This window comes from Puntigrus tetrazona, chromosome 1 (genome assembly GCF_018831695.1).
Source record: "Puntigrus tetrazona isolate hp1 chromosome 1, ASM1883169v1, whole genome shotgun sequence".
NCBI lineage: Eukaryota > Metazoa > Chordata > Actinopteri > Cypriniformes > Cyprinidae > Puntigrus > Puntigrus tetrazona.
In genome coordinates, this window is record NC_056699.1 from 30,283,539 (window position 1) to 30,300,575 (window position 17,037).

General features: G+C 41.0%; 10 non-coding genes across 10 annotated transcripts; all 10 read left to right on the plus strand.

Moving 5' to 3' along the window:
- Positions 1–2,805: 2,805 nt before the first annotated feature.
- Positions 2,806–2,878, plus strand: trnar-ucg. The gene has a single exon. It is a non-coding gene; the product is annotated as a tRNA-Arg (tRNA).
- A 574-nt stretch (positions 2,879–3,452) lies between these two features.
- Positions 3,453–3,525, plus strand: trnar-ucg. The gene has a single exon. It is a non-coding gene; the product is annotated as a tRNA-Arg (tRNA).
- Positions 3,526–4,093: 568 nt separating this feature from the next.
- trnar-ucg lies at positions 4,094–4,166 on the plus strand. Its single transcript has one exon. It is a non-coding gene; the product is annotated as a tRNA-Arg (tRNA).
- Positions 4,167–4,367: 201 nt separating this feature from the next.
- On the plus strand, positions 4,368–4,440 carry trnar-ccg. Its single transcript has one exon. It is a non-coding gene; the product is annotated as a tRNA-Arg (tRNA).
- Positions 4,441–4,873: 433 nt separating this feature from the next.
- On the plus strand, positions 4,874–4,946 carry trnar-ucg. Its single transcript has one exon. It is a non-coding gene; the product is annotated as a tRNA-Arg (tRNA).
- Positions 4,947–5,192: 246 nt separating this feature from the next.
- On the plus strand, positions 5,193–5,263 carry trnaq-uug. Its single transcript has one exon. It is a non-coding gene; the product is annotated as a tRNA-Gln (tRNA).
- Positions 5,264–6,246: 983 nt separating this feature from the next.
- Positions 6,247–6,319, plus strand: trnar-ccg. Its single transcript has one exon. It is a non-coding gene; the product is annotated as a tRNA-Arg (tRNA).
- An 8,559-nt stretch (positions 6,320–14,878) lies between these two features.
- Positions 14,879–14,951, plus strand: trnar-ucg. Its single transcript has one exon. It is a non-coding gene; the product is annotated as a tRNA-Arg (tRNA).
- A 1,658-nt stretch (positions 14,952–16,609) lies between these two features.
- Positions 16,610–16,682, plus strand: trnar-ucg. Its single transcript has one exon. It is a non-coding gene; the product is annotated as a tRNA-Arg (tRNA).
- Positions 16,683–16,933: 251 nt separating this feature from the next.
- Positions 16,934–17,006, plus strand: trnar-ucg. The gene has a single exon. It is a non-coding gene; the product is annotated as a tRNA-Arg (tRNA).
- Positions 17,007–17,037: the final 31 nt, after the last annotated feature.

A 17,037-nucleotide genomic window follows, 5' to 3' on the forward strand; every position in this document is an offset into this window, starting at 1 on the left:
AAACTAATAAATGTAATTTTGACAGATCCTGTCTCTCAAAAGTCTTCCATCTCTGTTGGCCTGTAAAATCTGTAGATGTTCCTCTGGGCCATCTTCCTTAATACAAGGAGGGTGGCTCTCTCCTCTTATAGTGGCAATATTGTGAAGCACAACACAAGCCACTATAATGTCGCATGCCCTCTCTGGACTAACCCGGGCCCACGCAGACACTGAAACCGAGATTTGAGGATCCCTATAGTCATCTCCACCTCGGCCCGTGTTCGGCTGTGAGCCAGGTTAAAGCGTGTCTGTGGTCCAGGCTCAGGTTCAGGGTAGGGTGTCATTAAATAGGGCAGACAAGGGTATCCTCTGTCCCCCAACAAGTAACCATTGTACTGTCCTGTAATGATTGAAGTGTACAACACAAATATAGTAAAAAGGAAAAAAAAAAATCATGCACAGATCCTGGCCATTTTGCCTCGACATTGGTAATTATTTGGGTTGCCTCACATATTACCTATGTAGTGGAAAAAGTAGACTTTCATGATTTTAAGAAGGGAAAAAAGTTAAGTTGTTACCTGCACATTGATACTATGAACAGATTTCCTATTAACACGGTCTCCCTCATTTATTGATGGAGCTTTAATAGGAATGTGAGTGCCATCAATGCACCCAATTACATTTGGAAACCCTGAAACAGAAAGTTATGGAAGTATGAAGTGTGTGTGCATAATGAATACATGTATAGATATCAATAATATGATTAAATATGCGTCATAGATTTTACTACAAAGGGACAAACCTGCCACTCTGTGGAATTCGTCTTTAATAACAAGCAGAGGTTTATGGCCAGGGAACTGTACCGTGGGTAAGAACTGTTTAAGTGCCAGACATACTGAACGAACGGCTCGACACACAGTTGCCTTTCCCACATGCTCCGAATCGCCCACACTGCACAAAAAATGGCCAGACGCAAAAAAAACCGCGCTATGCACAAAATGTTTTCTGTGCTAAAGCGCAGAACCGCGGTTTGTCACATTTGCGACATGCGGTTTTAAAAGACGTGTTAAATAAACTAAGGAATCTTTTGAAAAACGATAACGCTCTTTCAAATATTCATTGGGGTATGCAAACACGTCAATACGTGGTCTTATAACCCTCTCCCGACGAAAAAAACCTCGTATAAGTTGGGCTTCTACGTCCACAGGATCTTCCTCAAAAGGGCACGCCATGCTCACCAACCTTCTGAAACAAGTTACTCTGAAACATAACCTGCTCCCGAGCAGGTTATCTTCGAGAAGTCAGTTGTTATGGTTACATACATACCCAGAAAGTTACCTCCGTTTTTGGAACTGAAAGTTGAGGTTATCCACGAACTTACCCTTAAACATACCCAGGTATGTCACATAACCTGCTTTCTGGAATACCCCCAGCCTTCGGAGCTGAGGATTGTGGGTTCGAGTCCCATCTGGGTCATATTTGAGGCTATTCTTTGAGGTTAATTTGGCGGAACTAGAAAAAATCTATAGAGATTAGTTCAAAATTACAATATAGCAATAACAAATGTACATAGGACTAAGCACAGAACCAAGTGTTGTGATGCTTAAAGGATGAATGTTTACTTGCATGCGATAGACAATTAGCTTCTTGAAATGGCCGTTTTCTTAAAGTTTTTCAGTTTAGCTTACATCTTGCTATCTGTGAATGCACTTGGGATAAGACAACTAAAGGGCCCAGCGGCCTAATGGCTAAGGCATCAGCCTTGAGCTAAGGATTGTGGGTTCGAGTCCCATCTGGGTCATATTTGAGGCTGTTCTTTGAGTTTAAGTAGGCAGAACCAGAAAAAATCTATAGTGATTACTTCAAAACTACAATATAGCCATTACAAATATACATAGGACTAAACACAGAACCAAGCCTTGTGATGCTTAAAGGTTGAAAGTTTACTTGCATGCGACATTCAATTAGCTTCGAAATGACCGTTTTCTTAAAGCTTTCCCAGTTTAGCTTACATATTGCTATCTGTGAATGCACTTGGATAAAGACAAATAAGGGCCCAGTGGCCTAATGGATAAGGCATCAGCCTTCGGGCTGAGATTGTGGGTTCGAGTCCCATCTGGGTCATATTTGAGAGCAGTTCTTTGAGTTTAAGTTGGCAGAACCAAAAAAATCAATAGTGATTAGTTCAAAATTACAATATAGCCATAACAAATGTACATAGAACTAAGCACAGAACCAAGCGTTGTGATGCTTAAAGGATGAAAGTTTACTTGCATGCGATAGACAATTATCTTCGAACTGGCAGTTTACTTAAAGAGAAAAAGGGCCCAGTGGCCTAATGGATAAGGCATCAGCCTCCGGGCTGGGGATTGTGGGTTCAAGTCCCACCTGGGTCGTCTTCAAAAAACATCTTTAGCTGCACACGAAACAAGAATTAGTGTAAAACTTGAAGCCTTCTGAATGTGACCTTGCTTTGATTGCATCAAATTGTCAGGAATGCAAGGGCCACCAAATCCTAGTGTCCCGACAGATAAGCCTTCAGAGATGAGGCCTGTAGGTTTGAAGCCCATCTTGGTCATCTTTGAGGCTGTTCTTTGAGTTTCAGTTGGGTGCACAAAAAATCTATAGTGATAAGCTGATAGTTGCAAAATAGTCATAACAAATGTACATAGGACTTAGCAAAGAACAGAGCTTTGTGATGCTTAAAGGGTAAAAGTTTACCTGAATCGACAGATAATTAGCTTGAACTGGCCGTTTTCTTAAAGCTTTTCCAGTTTAGCTTACATCTTGCTATCTGTGACTGCACTTGGGATAAGACAACTAAAGGGCCCAGTGGCCTAATGGATAAGGCATCAGCCTTCGGAGCTGAGGATTGTGGGTTTGAGTCCCATCTGGGTCATATTTGAGGCTGTTCTTTGAGGTTAATTTGGCAGAACTAGAAAAATCTATAGAGATTAGTTCAAAATTACAATATAGCCATTACAAATATACATAGGACTAAGCACAGAACCAAGCCTTGTGATGCTTAAAGGTTGGAAGTTTACTTGCATGCGACAGACAATTAGCTTGAAATGACCGTTTTCTTAAAGCTTTCCCAGTTTAGCTTACATATTGCTATCTGTGAATGCACTTGGATAAAGACAAATAAGGGCCCAGTGGCCTAATGGATAAGGCATCAGCCTTGGAGCGGAGAATTGTGGGTTCGAGTCCCATCTGGGTCATATTTGAGGCTGTTCTTTGAGTTTAAGTTGGCAGAACCAGAAAAAATCAATAGTGATTACTTCAAAATTATAATATAGCCATTACAAATATACATAGGACTAAGCACAGAACCAAGTGTTGTGATGCTTAAAGGTTGAAAGTTTACTTGCATGCGACAGACAATTAGCTTCGAAATGACCGTTTTCTTAAAGCTTTCCCAGTTTAGCTTACATATTGCTATCTGTGAATGCACTTGGATAAAGACAAATAAGGGCCCAGTGGCCTAATGGATAAGGCATCAGCCTTCGGAGCTGAGGATTGTGGGTTCGAGTCCCATTTGGGTCATATTTGAGGCTGTTCTTTGAGTTTAAGTTGGCAGAACCAGAAAAAATCTATAGTGATTACTTCAAAATTACAATATAGCCATTACAAATATACATAGGACTAAGCACAGAACCAAGCCTTGTGATGCTTAAAGGTTGAAAGTTTACTTGCATCGACAGACAATTAGCTTCGAAATGACCGTTTTCTTAAAGCTTTCCCAGTTTAGCTTACATATTGCTATCTGTGAATGCACTTGGATAAAGACAAATAAGGGTCCAGTGGCCTAATGGATAAGGCATCAGCCTTCAGAGCTGAGGATTGTGGGTTCGAGTCCCATTTGGGTCATATTTGAGGCAGTTCTTTGAGTTTAAGTTGGCAGAACCAAAAAAAATCAATAGTGATTAGTTCAAAATTACAATATAGCCATAACAAATGTACATAGAACTAAGCACAGAACCAAGCGTTGTGATGATAAAAGTTTACTTGCGTACGACAGACAATTAGCTTCGAAATGGCCGTTTTCTTAAAGCTTTTCCAGTTTAGCTTACATATTGCTATCTGTGAATGCACTTGGATAAAGTCAAATAAGGGCCCAGTGGCCTAATGGATAAGGCATCAGCCTTCGGAGCTGAGGATTGTGGGTTCGAGTCCCATCTGGGTCATATTTGAGGCTGTTCTTTGAGTTTAAGTTGGCAGAACCAGAAAAAATCTATAGTGATTACTTCAAAATTACAATATAGCCATTACAAATATACATAGGACTAAGCACAGAACCAAGCCTTGTGATGCTTAAAGGTTGAAAGTTTACTTGCATGCGATAGACAATTATCTTCGAACTGGCAGTTTACTTAAAGAGAAAAAAGGGCCCAGTGGCCTAATGGATAAGGCATCAGCCTCCGGAGCTGGGGATTGTGGGTTCAAGTCCCACCTGGGTCGTCTTCAAAAAACATCTTTAGCTGCACACGAAACAAGAATTAGTGTAAAACTTGAAGCCTTCTGAATGTGACCTTGCTTTGATTACATCAAATTGTCTGTGAATGCAAGGGCCACCAAATCCTAGTGTCCCGACAGATAAGCCTTCAGAGATGAGGCCTGTAGGTTTGAAGCCCATCTTGGTCATCTTTGAGGCTGTTCTTTGAGTTTCAGTTGGGTGCACAAAAAAAATCTATAGTGATAAGCTGATAGTTGCAAAATAGTCATAACAAATGTACATAGGACTTAGCAAAGAACAGAGCTTTGTGATGCTTAAAGGGTAAAAGTTTACCGAATCGACAGATAATTAGCTTCGAACTGGCCGTTTTCTTAAAGCTTTTCCAGTTTAGCTTACATCTTGCTATCTGTGAATGCACTTGGGATAAGACAACTAAAGGGCCCAGTGGCCTAATGGATAAGGCATCAGCCTTCGGAGCTGAGGATTGTGGGTTCGAGTCCCATCTGGGTCATATTTGAGGCTGTTCTTTGAGTTTAAGTTGGCAGAACCAAAAAAAATCAATAGTGATTAGTTCAAAATTACAATATAGCCATAACAAATGTACATAGAACTAAGCACAGAACCAAGCGTTGTGATGATAAAAGTTTACTTAATGCATTTACAGACAATTAGCTTCGAAATGGCCGTTTTCTTAAAGCTTTTCCAGTTTAGCTTACATATTGCTATCTGTGAATGCACTTGGATAAAGTCAAATAAGGGCCCAGTGGCCTAATGGATAAGGCATCAGCCTTGGGCTGAGGATTGTGGGTTCGAGTCCCATCTGGGTCATATTTGAGGCTGTTCTTTGAGTTTAAGTTGGCAGAACCAGAAAAAATCTATAGTGATTACTTCAAAATTACAATATAGCCATTACAAATATACATAGGACTAAGCACAGAACCAAGCCTTGTGATGCTTAAAGGTTGAAAGTTTACTTGCATGCGATAGACAATTATCTTCGAACTGGCAGTTTACTTAAAGAGAAAAAAGGGCCCAGTGGCCTAATGGATAAGGCATCAGCCTCCGGGCTGGGGATTGTGGGTTCAAGTCCCACCTGGGTCGTCTTCAAGAAACATCTTTAGCTGCACACGAAACAAGAATTACTGTAAAACTTGAAGCCTTCTGAATGTGACCTTGCTTTGATTACATCAAATTGTCTGTGAGAATGCAAGGGCCACCAAATCCTAGTGTCCCGACAGATAAGCCTTCAGAGATGAGGCCTGTAGGTTTGAAGCCCATCTTGGTCATCTTTGAGGCTGTTCTTTGAGTTCAGTTGGGTGCACAAAAAAAATCTATAGTGATAAGCTGATAGTTGCAAAATAGTCATAACAAATGTACATAGGACTTAGCAAAGAACAGAGCTTTGTGATGCTTAAAGGGTAAAAGTTTACCGGAATGCGACAGATAATTAGCTTCGAACTGGCCGTTTTCTTAAAGCTTTTCCAGTTTAGCTTACATCTTGCTATCTGTGAATGCACTTGGGATAAGACAACTAAAGTGCCCAGTGGCCTAATGGATAAGGCATCAGCCTTCGGAGCTGAGGATTGTGGGTTCGAGTCCCATCTGGGTCATATTTGAGGCAGTTCATTGAGTTTAAGTTGGCAGAACTACAAAAAATCTATAGTGATTAGTTTAAAATTACAATATAGCCATAACAAATGTACATAGGACTAAGCACAGAACCAAGCGTTGTGATGCTTAAAGGATGAAAGTTTACTTGCATGCGATAGGCAATTATCTTCGAACTGGCAGTTTACTTAAAGAGAAAAAAGGGCCCAGTGGCCTAATGGATAAGGCATCAGCCTCCGGAGCTGGGGATTTTGGGTTCAAGTCCCACCTGGGTCGTCTTCAAAAAACATCTTTAGCTGCACACGAAACAAGAATTAGTGTAAAACTTGAAGCCTTCTGAATGTGACCTTGCTTTGATTACATCAAATTGTCTGTGAATGCAAGGGCCACCAAATCCTAGTGTCCCGACAGATAAGCCTTCAGAGATGAGGCCTGTAGGTTTGAAGCCCATCTTGGTCATCTTTGAGGCTGTTCTTTGAGTTTCAGTTGGGTGCACAAAAAAATCTATAGTGATAAGCTGATTATAAATAACCCTCTGGTTATTTGAGTTAATTTCCTGCGTTTATATGTTATTTTGATATTAGTTAGGTATTTTCTAGATAATAATTATATGTTTGTGATGTTTTGAAATGCTTCTTTGCACTCTTTAAGTTATTTATCCGATGGAGACTTTTATTTTGAAAAGACGGCTTGTCGAAAAGGCGCTCGCCCGCTGAAACACGGAAACAGAGACCGCGGAGATCGCAGAGAAGGAGAGCACGCGTGCAGACAGAAACGGAGACGGAACAAAGTTAACATAAATAATTAAGGACACTTTAAAAGGAAAAAGGAAATTAGCATCGTTTTGTTTTATTTTAACTTTGATATTTTAACACCTGGTTGAAAGGAGAACAAGGTAGAGCATTTCACTAATATATACGTAAATTACATGTCGTATTGTGTTTTATGTGTTTGCTTTATTAAATTTGAGCAGCTTTACGTAGTTTAAGTTAATTGTTAGTATTAATAGTAAAGTTTTGAGTAATTACTTTGTTTCATTTATATGAATGTGAATTCATTGTAGATTCTATATTGTTTATTTTTCTACTTTCGCTCTTACGGTGTTGTGACAATAAAAACACAAAGGAAGGCAACACAACATCAGTGATTGAGTCAAATCCTTTACTTATCAACCGGGCTGTTACAGTAAGAGCTTGCCTTTACTCTGAAGAGTAAGTGCTTTACGTAGAAGATCTACTGCTTCACCTCAGGAGTCTTACCTCACAACGGAAAGCTGTCTAATGATAACCAAAGGAGTTGATGTGAGTCTGTGATTGTCCTGTAAAAAATAAAAATAAAAAAAATGGATGTTTCTGAAAATAAAGATCCAGACCAGCAGGTTGAAAACCCTCATAATGGAACAGAAAAAGAGGAGCTTCACCGTTCTGATCGACAACGGAACCCTACAGAGAAGATGTGTGCGTATAAAGAGAGGAGGCCCTGAAAAGGGAAAAAGGATTGAATCAGTTGTGCAGACAATGGAAAGACCTGGCTCGCAGCACAAGGGAACAGCTAAAGACAGATGTTCATGAAAGCCAGCTCATAGCGCTTATTAATACACTAGAGAAAGGAAGAGATGATGTCATGCAGGTCTACCTAGAAATTAGAGACTACATCGCTCCATCCAGTGACACTAGACGTAGAATCGATACTTGTGAAGCTGTAACAAAAGATATTTCAAGATCATTTTTGACAGAATGGCGTGCCTTGAGGACTTTGACAGAGAAAATGTGAAACACAGTCTTCGTGAGTTACTGCAGCGTGATTATGCACGTAGTGTCTACGGATCCACAGTCTCACGCCCCACATCATCAAAGTCTACAGTTATGTCCATAGCAGCTAAGCGGGCAGAAGCAGCAGCTGAATTAGCAGTCAAAGAAGCAGAATACTCAATGATACAAGAGATCGAGGCTCAGAAGTGTGAACTGGAAAAACTAAAGGAGAGAAGGATCTAAAAGCAGCTAGAGCCAGACTGCAGGCCTATGATCAAGAAATGGCGCTGGAAAACGGCATTCATTCTTCAGACTCAAATAGGAAGGAACAGCGGGATGTAAGTGTAGTGCCACATCAGCATGTGACTCCATCTCCTCTCCAAAATTCCACCAACATTGCAGCAACATCCTCACCTCCAAAATCTGATATATCATATCTCGCTCCAAGCTGTTCAAGATAGCATAGCTCTGAACAGGCTGCCTACTACCAGAACCATCTGTGTTCAGTGGTGATCCTCTCCAGTTCATTGAGTGGAAAGCTGCATTTGTGTCGCTCATTGATGGAAAGGCCATTTCTTCTACTGACAAACTGCACTATTTAAAAGGTATGTTGATGGACCTGCTCGTAAATGTCTGGGTGGTATCTTTTACAGAAATGATAATGAGGCTTATAATGATGCATGGAACAAGCTGAACCAACGGTATGGGCAGTCATTTGTCATACAGAAGGCAATCAGGGAAAAGCTAGCCAAATGGCCTAGGATTCAGCCTAGGGATGCTGAAGGTTTCAGAGATTTCTCTGACTTCTTGAATGCATGTCAGCAAGCTATGCCTCATGTCAAAGGGCTTGAAATACTAAATGACTGTGATGAAAATCAGAAACTTGTACACAAATTACCAGACTGGGCAGCAGCACGTTGGAACCGTTGGGTAACAGAGACACTGATTGAGACTCACGACTTTCCAAAGTTTATCGATTTTGTGACCTTCATGTCAATGGAAGCAGAGATTAATTGTAATCCTGTCACCTCCTTCAGCGCTCTTCGTGCCTCTGAACCAACTTTGGAAAAAGCGGAACCTTACGGACAGTAAAAGAAACAGGGCTAATGTCTTTCATACTCAAACAGCCATGGAAGATAAACAAAATGATGAAAATGAACAAAGGCCCACTAAAGGAAATTACAAAAGGTGTTTCTTTTGCAAAGACAGTAAGCATAACATTCATAGCTGTCCTAAATTTCTGTCAAAATCATTAGAAGATAGACGAAATTATGTGAAGGAGAACAAACTCTGCTATGGTTGCATGAAACCAGGCCACAGCGCAAAAGACTGCCGTCACCGTCTATCCTGTGACATCTGTAGACGTAGACATCCAATGTGTCTACATGATGAAAATTATGGAAAGAAAGTCAACACTGCACCAATCTCAAACCAAGGTGACACTGAGACGGCAACTGCTACATCTCACAAAGTAGAGAATGATGAGCCATCCACAAACACTTCCATGATCGTACCAGTGTGGGTATCAACGGAGAGGAATCCAGGCTGTGAAAGGCTTGTTTATGCTCTGCTTGACACCCAGAGTGATACTGTGTTTGTTGACCGAGAGCTGAGCAACAAGTTACAAGCTGACTCCTGTCCTGTGAGACTGAAGTTGACAACCATGACCGCAAAGGATGTTATCATGCCAAGTCAAAGGTATCAGGTCTCAAAGTAAGAGGCTACAGCTCTTCTGTTATCCTCAACCTGCCCCTGCTTACACTAAAGACTCCATTCCAGTGAACCATACTCACATCCCTACTTGTGACACAGCACGACATTGGAAGCATCTCTCTTCACTGGTTGACAAAATTCCACCTCTGCAGGATTGTGAGGTTGGTCTCCTCATAGGCTACAGCTGTCCAAAGGCTTTAGCACCAAAACAGGTAATTCTAGGAGGAGACGATGAACCTTTACGCAGTCTATACAGACCTAGGATGGAGCATTGTTGGTCGACTGTCTTCACACCATGAATCACAAAGCTTCAACACCATTTGTCACAGAGTCAGCACTAAAGAGCTCCCTCCAGTGACCCCAGCAGATGTAATAAAAGTATTGGAGTCTGATTTCAAAGATGCTGGCAAAGATGATAAAACTGTTTCACAGGATGACATTCTCTTCTTGACCAAACTGCAACAAGGCATAAGGAAGAATGAAGACGGGCATTACGAGATGCCTCTGCCCTTCAAAAGGAGACCCTATTTACTTAACAATAAGCAGCTAGCCATCGTAAGACTCAATCATCTTAAAAGGAAATTGCTAAAGATGAAAAAATACATGGAACACTATGTGAAGTTTATGGAAGAAGTCATGGAAAGGGGTGATGCAGAAGAAGTGCACAATGAAGGAAAGGATGGTGAGAATTGGTATGTCCCTCATCATGGGGTGTTTCACCTAAGAAGCCAGACAAGCTCCGTGTTGTCTCTGACTGCTCGCCAAGTACCAGGGAACCAGTCTCAATGACCACTTACTCCAAGGCCCAGATTTAATGAATAATCTGACTGGTGTTCTCACGTGCGATTCAGAAAACATCCGTGGCCCTTATGTGCGATGTTGAACGGATGTTTCACCAATTTCATGTAGAAGAAGCGGATCGAAACTACCTCCGATTTCTCTGGTGGAAAAATGGTGACTTGGCTTCACAGCCACAAGAATATCGAATGAAGGTCCATCTTTTCGTGCAACCTCATCACCTGGATGCGCCAACTATGGTCTGAAACATTTGGCTAAAGAGAATGAGTGTATGCATCCTCTTGGCTCAAAATTCATCACAACAGACTTTTATGTAGATGACGGTGTCATCAGTGTAATAACACAGAAGAAGCTATCCAGGTAGCAAGAGAAGCTCGTCAACTGTGTGCCTTAGGTGGTCTTAGACTTCACAAATTCATTTCAAATGACAAAGTTGTACTGAATAGCATTCCAACTTGGAACGAGCAACTGGAGTAAAGCGGCTTGAACTCAACTTTGATGACATGCCTTTAGAGAGCTTTAGGGATCCACTGGCATGTTGATTCTGACAACTTCAGATTCTCTGTTGACCTCAAAGACCAGCCAGCAACACGTCGTGGCATACTATCCACAGTTGCGTCTCTGTATGATCCCCTAGGCTTTATTGCTCCTTTCCTGCTCAGTGGAAAATTGGTGCTTCAGGAAATGTGCAGAAACGGAACTGGTTGGGATGACCCCTTCCTAAAGAATTGCAGTCAAGTTGGGAGCATTGGAAAGCTGATCTCGTGAACTTGGAAAAAATCTGCATATCCACGCTGCTATGTACCTGCAAAAACTTTGAAAGGTTGTCAAAAGGAGCTGCATCACTTCTCTGATCGAGCAACAGCGGATATAATGGCCAGTGTACCTATTTGAGATCAATAAGTGAAGAAGGAAACATACATTGTGCCCTGGTCATTGGTAAATCCAGAGTTGCTCCCATCAAGGTCCAGACTATTCCGAGGCTTGAACTGACAGCTGCTGTCATCTCAGTTGCCATGAGCAATATGCTTAAACAGGAGCTGGATTATGCGGACATAGAAGAGCACTTCTGGACTGACTCTCAAGTGGTGTTGGGATACATTAACAACGAAGCACGTCGCTTTCACACATTTGTAGCGAACAGAGTGCAGAAGATACATCTCAGCACTACTCCTCAACAGTGGAAATATGTTCCCACTAATGAAAACCCTGCTGACCATGCATCAAGAGGTTTAAACACTAATGAGATTCTAACATCCAATTGGTTGACAGGGCCAGATTTCCTGTGGAAGAAGGATAAACCTCCTGTGGCAAATATTGACATAGCACTAACGATTGGAGATCCTGAAGTCAGACAGGCTCAGACACTGAGTTCACATACAACAGAAGTCTGTCTCTCAGATCGCTTGTCAAAGCTGTCTTCATGGTCTGGAGTTGTCCAAGCTGTGGCTCGCCTCATTCGCAGAGCAAAGGAGACAAATCCAACAGTTACAGTACTGTAGCTGAACGAGAAGATGCAAAATGCTTAATTGTTAAAGATTTACAAAGAAACAACTTTCCAGAGGAAATCAAATTACTGAGAAAGGGGCTCAGCTGTCACTAGCAGCAGGTTGTACCGTCTTGATGCCTTCCTAGATCAAGAAGAGTACTCAAGGTGGGAGGAAGGCTCTGCGATGCGTCTTTACCTAAGCTTAATCAAACACCCAGTGATCATTCCTAAAGATCACCACATAACAAAGATGATCATCTCTCACTGTCATGAGAATGTCAAGCACCAAGGAAAGGGTCTCACAGTTAATGAGATCAGATCACAAGGATACTGGATTCCAGGAATGAACAGAGCAGTAGCATCCCATGTGCATCACTGTGTGACATGTAGGAATCTCAGAAGACCAACCGAAGAACAAAGAATGGCCAATCTCCCACCAGAGCGTACAAATCCATCCCCACCATTCACATATTGTGGTATGGACTGCTTTAGACCCTTTATCACTAAACAGGGTCGAAGGAGAATAAAAGATGACCTCATCTTCACATGTTTCAGCTCTAGAGCTATTCATATCGAAATGCTGGACAATATGTCTACCGATGCTTTCATCAATGGTTTGCGCTGTTTTATTGCATTCATTGCGTGGAGCAGTGCGCCAAATTAAATGTGACCAAGGCACCAACTTTGTAGGAGCCAAGAATGAGCTGAAAAATGCTCTTAAGGAGATTGATGCTGATCGACTGACTGTGTTCTTTAGCTGAGAAGCAGTGCGACTTTGTCCTAAATGCACCCCATGCAAGTCATACTGGTGGGGTATGGGAGAGAGCAAATCAGAACAGTGAGAATGTTCTTCGCTCAACTCTCTCACTCTCTTCTGGAAGACTGGACGATCGTCACTGCGGACATTCTTTTATGAAGCTATGGCAATCGTAAACAGCAGACCACTCTCAGTTGATAACTTAAACGGCCCAAACAGCCTTGCACCTCTCACACCTAATAACCTGCTTACAATGAAGTGCATCCCAGCATTGCCACCACCGGCAGATTTATTAGAAGACATCTATGCAAGGAAGAGGTGGCGTCATGTTCAGTACCTTGCAGAGCAATTTTGGAGTCGTTGGCGTAAAGAATATCTGTCCAACATTGCCACTAGACAGTGCTGGCACACAGCAAAGAGAAATCTGCAAGTAGGAGACATTGTCATGGAAAAGACTGATCTGCCCAGAAATGAGTGGCGACTGGCCAGAGTAACAGGAGACTACTACAGATAAAGACGGGCTTGTGAGAAGAGTCAAGATATGCTTTGGTGACCGGAATCTAGAAAAGGATGGTCAATCGCCTGAACAAGCTGTCTGTCATTGAACGCCCAGTACAGAAGCTGGTCCTGTTGCTAGAAACAGTCTAGCTAATTCTAAGAGCAACCAAGTGTATCCTTTTCTTCATATGACTTACATTCCAGAATTAATTTACTTTAGTATGAACACTTTATGTGCGTGCTTTTGAGCAGAAGGTCATCTTTAATTGAAAATCATTTGTAATTTGTTCTTTAAATGTTACAAAAAAAAAAAAAAAAATACTCTTGATTGTTGGGAGTATAAATAACCCTCTGGTTATTTGAGTTAATTCCTGCGTTTATATGTTATTTTGATATTAGTTAGGTATTTTCTAGATAATAATTATATGTTTGTGATGTTTTGAAATGCTTCTTTGCACTCTTTAAGTTATTTATCCGATGGAGACTTTTATTTTGAAAGACGGACTTGCGAAAAAGGCGCTGCCCGCTGAAACACGGAAACAGAGACCGCGGAGATCGCAGAGAAGGAGAGCAGCGCATACAGAAGCGGAGGCGGAACAAAGTTAACATAAATAATTAAGGACACTTTAAAAAGGAAAAAGGAAATTAGCATCGTTTTGTTTTATTTTAACTTTGATATTTTAACACCTGGTTGAAAGGAGAACAAGGTAGAGCATTTCACTAATATATACGTAAATTACATGTCGTATTGTGTTTTATGTGTTTGCTTTATTAAATTTGAGCAGCTTTACGTAGTTTAAGTTAATTGTTAGTATTAATAGTAAAGTTTTGAGTAATTACTTTGTTTCATTTATATGAATGTGAATTCATTGTAGATTCTATATTGTTTATTTTTCTACTTTCGCTCTTACGGTGTTGTGACAATAAAAACACAAAGGAAGGCAACACAACATCAGTGATTGAGTCAAATCCTTTACTTATCAACCGGGCTGTTACACTGATAGTTGCAAAATAGTCATAACAAATGTACATAGGACTTAGCAAAGAACAGAGCTTTGTGATGCTTAAAGGTAAAAGTTTACCTGAATGCGACAGATAATTAGCTTCGAACTGGCCGTTTTCTTAAAGCTTTTCCAGTTTAGCTTACATCTTGCTATCTGTGAATGCACTTGGATAAAGACAAATAAGGGCCCAGTGGCCTAATGGATAAGGCATCAGCCTTCGAGCTGAGGATTGTGGGTTCGAGTCCCATCTGGGTCATATTTGAGGCTGTTCTTTGAGTTTAAGTTGGCAGAACCAGAAAAAATCTATAGTGATTACTTCAAAATTACAATATAGCCATTACAAATATACATAGGACTAAGCACAGAACCAAGCCTTGTGATGCTTAAAGGTTGAAAGTTTACTTGCATGCGACAGACAATTAGCTTGAAATGGCCGTTTTCTTAAAAGCTTTCCCAGTTTAGCTTACATATTGCTATCTGTGAATGCACTTGGATAAAGACAAATAAGGGCCCAGTGGCCTAATGGATAAGGCATCAGCCTTGGAGCTGAGGATTGTGGGTTCAGAGTCCCATCTGGTTCATATTTGAGGCTGTTCTTTGAGTTTAAGTTGGCAGAACCAAAAAAAATCAATAGTGATTAGTTCAAAATTACAATATAGCCATGACAAATGTACATAGAACTAAGCACAGAACCAAGCGTCGTGATGATAAAAGTTTACTTGCGTACGACAGACAATTAGCTTCGAAATGGCCGTTTTCTTAAAGCTTTTCCAGTTTAGCTTACATATTGCTATCTGTGAATGCACTTGGATAAAGTCAAATAAGGGCCCAGTGGCCTAATGGATAAGGCATCAGCCTTCGGAGCTGAGGATTGTGGGTTCGAGTCCCATCTGGGTCATATTTGAGGCTGTTCTTTGAGTTTAAGTTGGCAGAACCAGAAAAAATCTATAGTGATTACTTCAAAATTACAATATAGCCATTACAAATATACATAGGACTAAGCACAGAACCAAGCCTTGTGATGCTTAAAGGTTGAAAGTTTACTTGCATCGACAGACAATTAGCTTGAAATGACCGTTTTCTTAAAGCTTTCCCAGTTTAGCTTACATATTGCTATCTGTGAATGCACTTGGATAAAGACAAATAAGGGCCCAGTGGCCTAATGGATAAGGCATCAGCCTTGGAGCTGAGGATTGGGGCTCGAGTCCCATCTGGGTCATATTTGAGGCAGTTCATTGAGTTTAAGTTGGCAGAACCAAAAAAATCAATAGTGATTAGTTCAAAATTACAATATAGCCATAACAAGTGTGCACAGAACCAAGCGTTGTGATGATAAAAGTTTACTTGCGTCTGACGGACAATTAGCTTGAAATGGCCGTTTTCTTAAAACTTTTCCAGTTTATCTTACATATTGCTATCTGTGAATTGACTTGGATAAAGTCAAATAAGGGCCCAGTGGCCTAATGGATAAGAGCATCAGCCTTGGAGCTGAGGATTGTGGGTTTCGAGTCCCATCTGGGTCATATTTGAGGCTGTTCTTTGAGGTTAATTTGGCAGAACTACAAAAAATCTATAGTGATTAGTTTAAAATTACAATATAGCCATAACAAATGTACATAGGACTAAGCACAGAACCAAAGCGTTGTGATGCTTAAAGGATGAAAGTTTACTTGCATGCGATAGACAATTATCTTGAACTGGCAGTTTACTTAAAAAAAAAGGGCCCAGTGGCCTAATGGATAAGGCATCAGCCTCCGGGCTGGGGATTGTGGGTTCAAGTCCCACCTGGGTGGAGTCTTCAAAAAAGCGTCTTTAGCTGCACACACGAAACAAGAATTAGTGTAAAACTTGAAGCCTTCTGAATGTGACCTTGCTTTGATTACATCAAGTTGTCTGTGAATGCAAGGGCCACCAAATCCTAGTGTCCCGACAGATAAGCCTTCGGAGATGAGGCCTGTAGGTTTGAAGCCCATCTTGGTCATCTTTGAGGCTGTTCTTTGAGTTTCAGTTGGGTGCACAAAAAAATCTATAGTGATAAGCTGATAGTTGCAAAATAGTCATAACAAATGTACATAGGACTTAGCAAAGAACAGAACTTTGTGATGCTTAAAGGGTAAAAGTTTACCGAATCGACAGATAATTAGCTTCGAACTGGCCGTTTTCTTAAAGCTTTTCCAGTTTAGCTTACATCTTGCTATCTGTGAATGCACTTGGGATAAGACAACTAAAGGGCCCAGTGGCCTAATGGATAAGAGCATCAGCCTTCGGAGCTGAGATTGTGGGTTCGAGTCCCATCTGGGTCATATTTGAGGCTGTTCTTTGAGGTTAATTTGGCAGAACTAGAAAAAAATCTATAGTGATTAGTTCAAAATTACAATATAGCAATAACAAATGTACATAGGACTAAGCACAGAACCAAGTGTTGTGATGCTTAAAGGATGAATGTTTACTTGCATGCGATAGACAATTAGCTTCAAATGGCCGTTTTCTTAAAGCTTTTCCAGTTTAGCTTACATCTTGCTATCTGTGAATGCACTTGGGATAAGACAGCTAAAGGGCCCAGTGGCCTAATGGATAAGGCATCAGCCTTCGGAGCTGAGGATTGTGGGTTCGAGTCCCATCTGGGTCATATTTGAGGCTGTTCTTTGAGTTTAAGTTGGCAGAACCAGAAAAAATCTATAGTGATTACTTCAAAATTACAATATAGCCATTACAAATATACATAGGACTAAGCACAGAACCAAGCCTTGTGATGCTTAAAGGTTGAAAGTTTACTTGCGTACGACAGACAATTAGCTTCGAATGACCGTTTACTTAAAGCTTTCCCAGTTTAGCTTACATATTGCTATCTGTGAATGCACTTGGATAAAGACAAATAAGGGCCCAGTGGCCTAATGGATAAGGCATCAGCCTTCGGAGCTGAGGATTGTGGGTTCGAGTCCCATCTGGGTCATATTTGAGGCTGTTCTTTGAGTTTAAGTTGG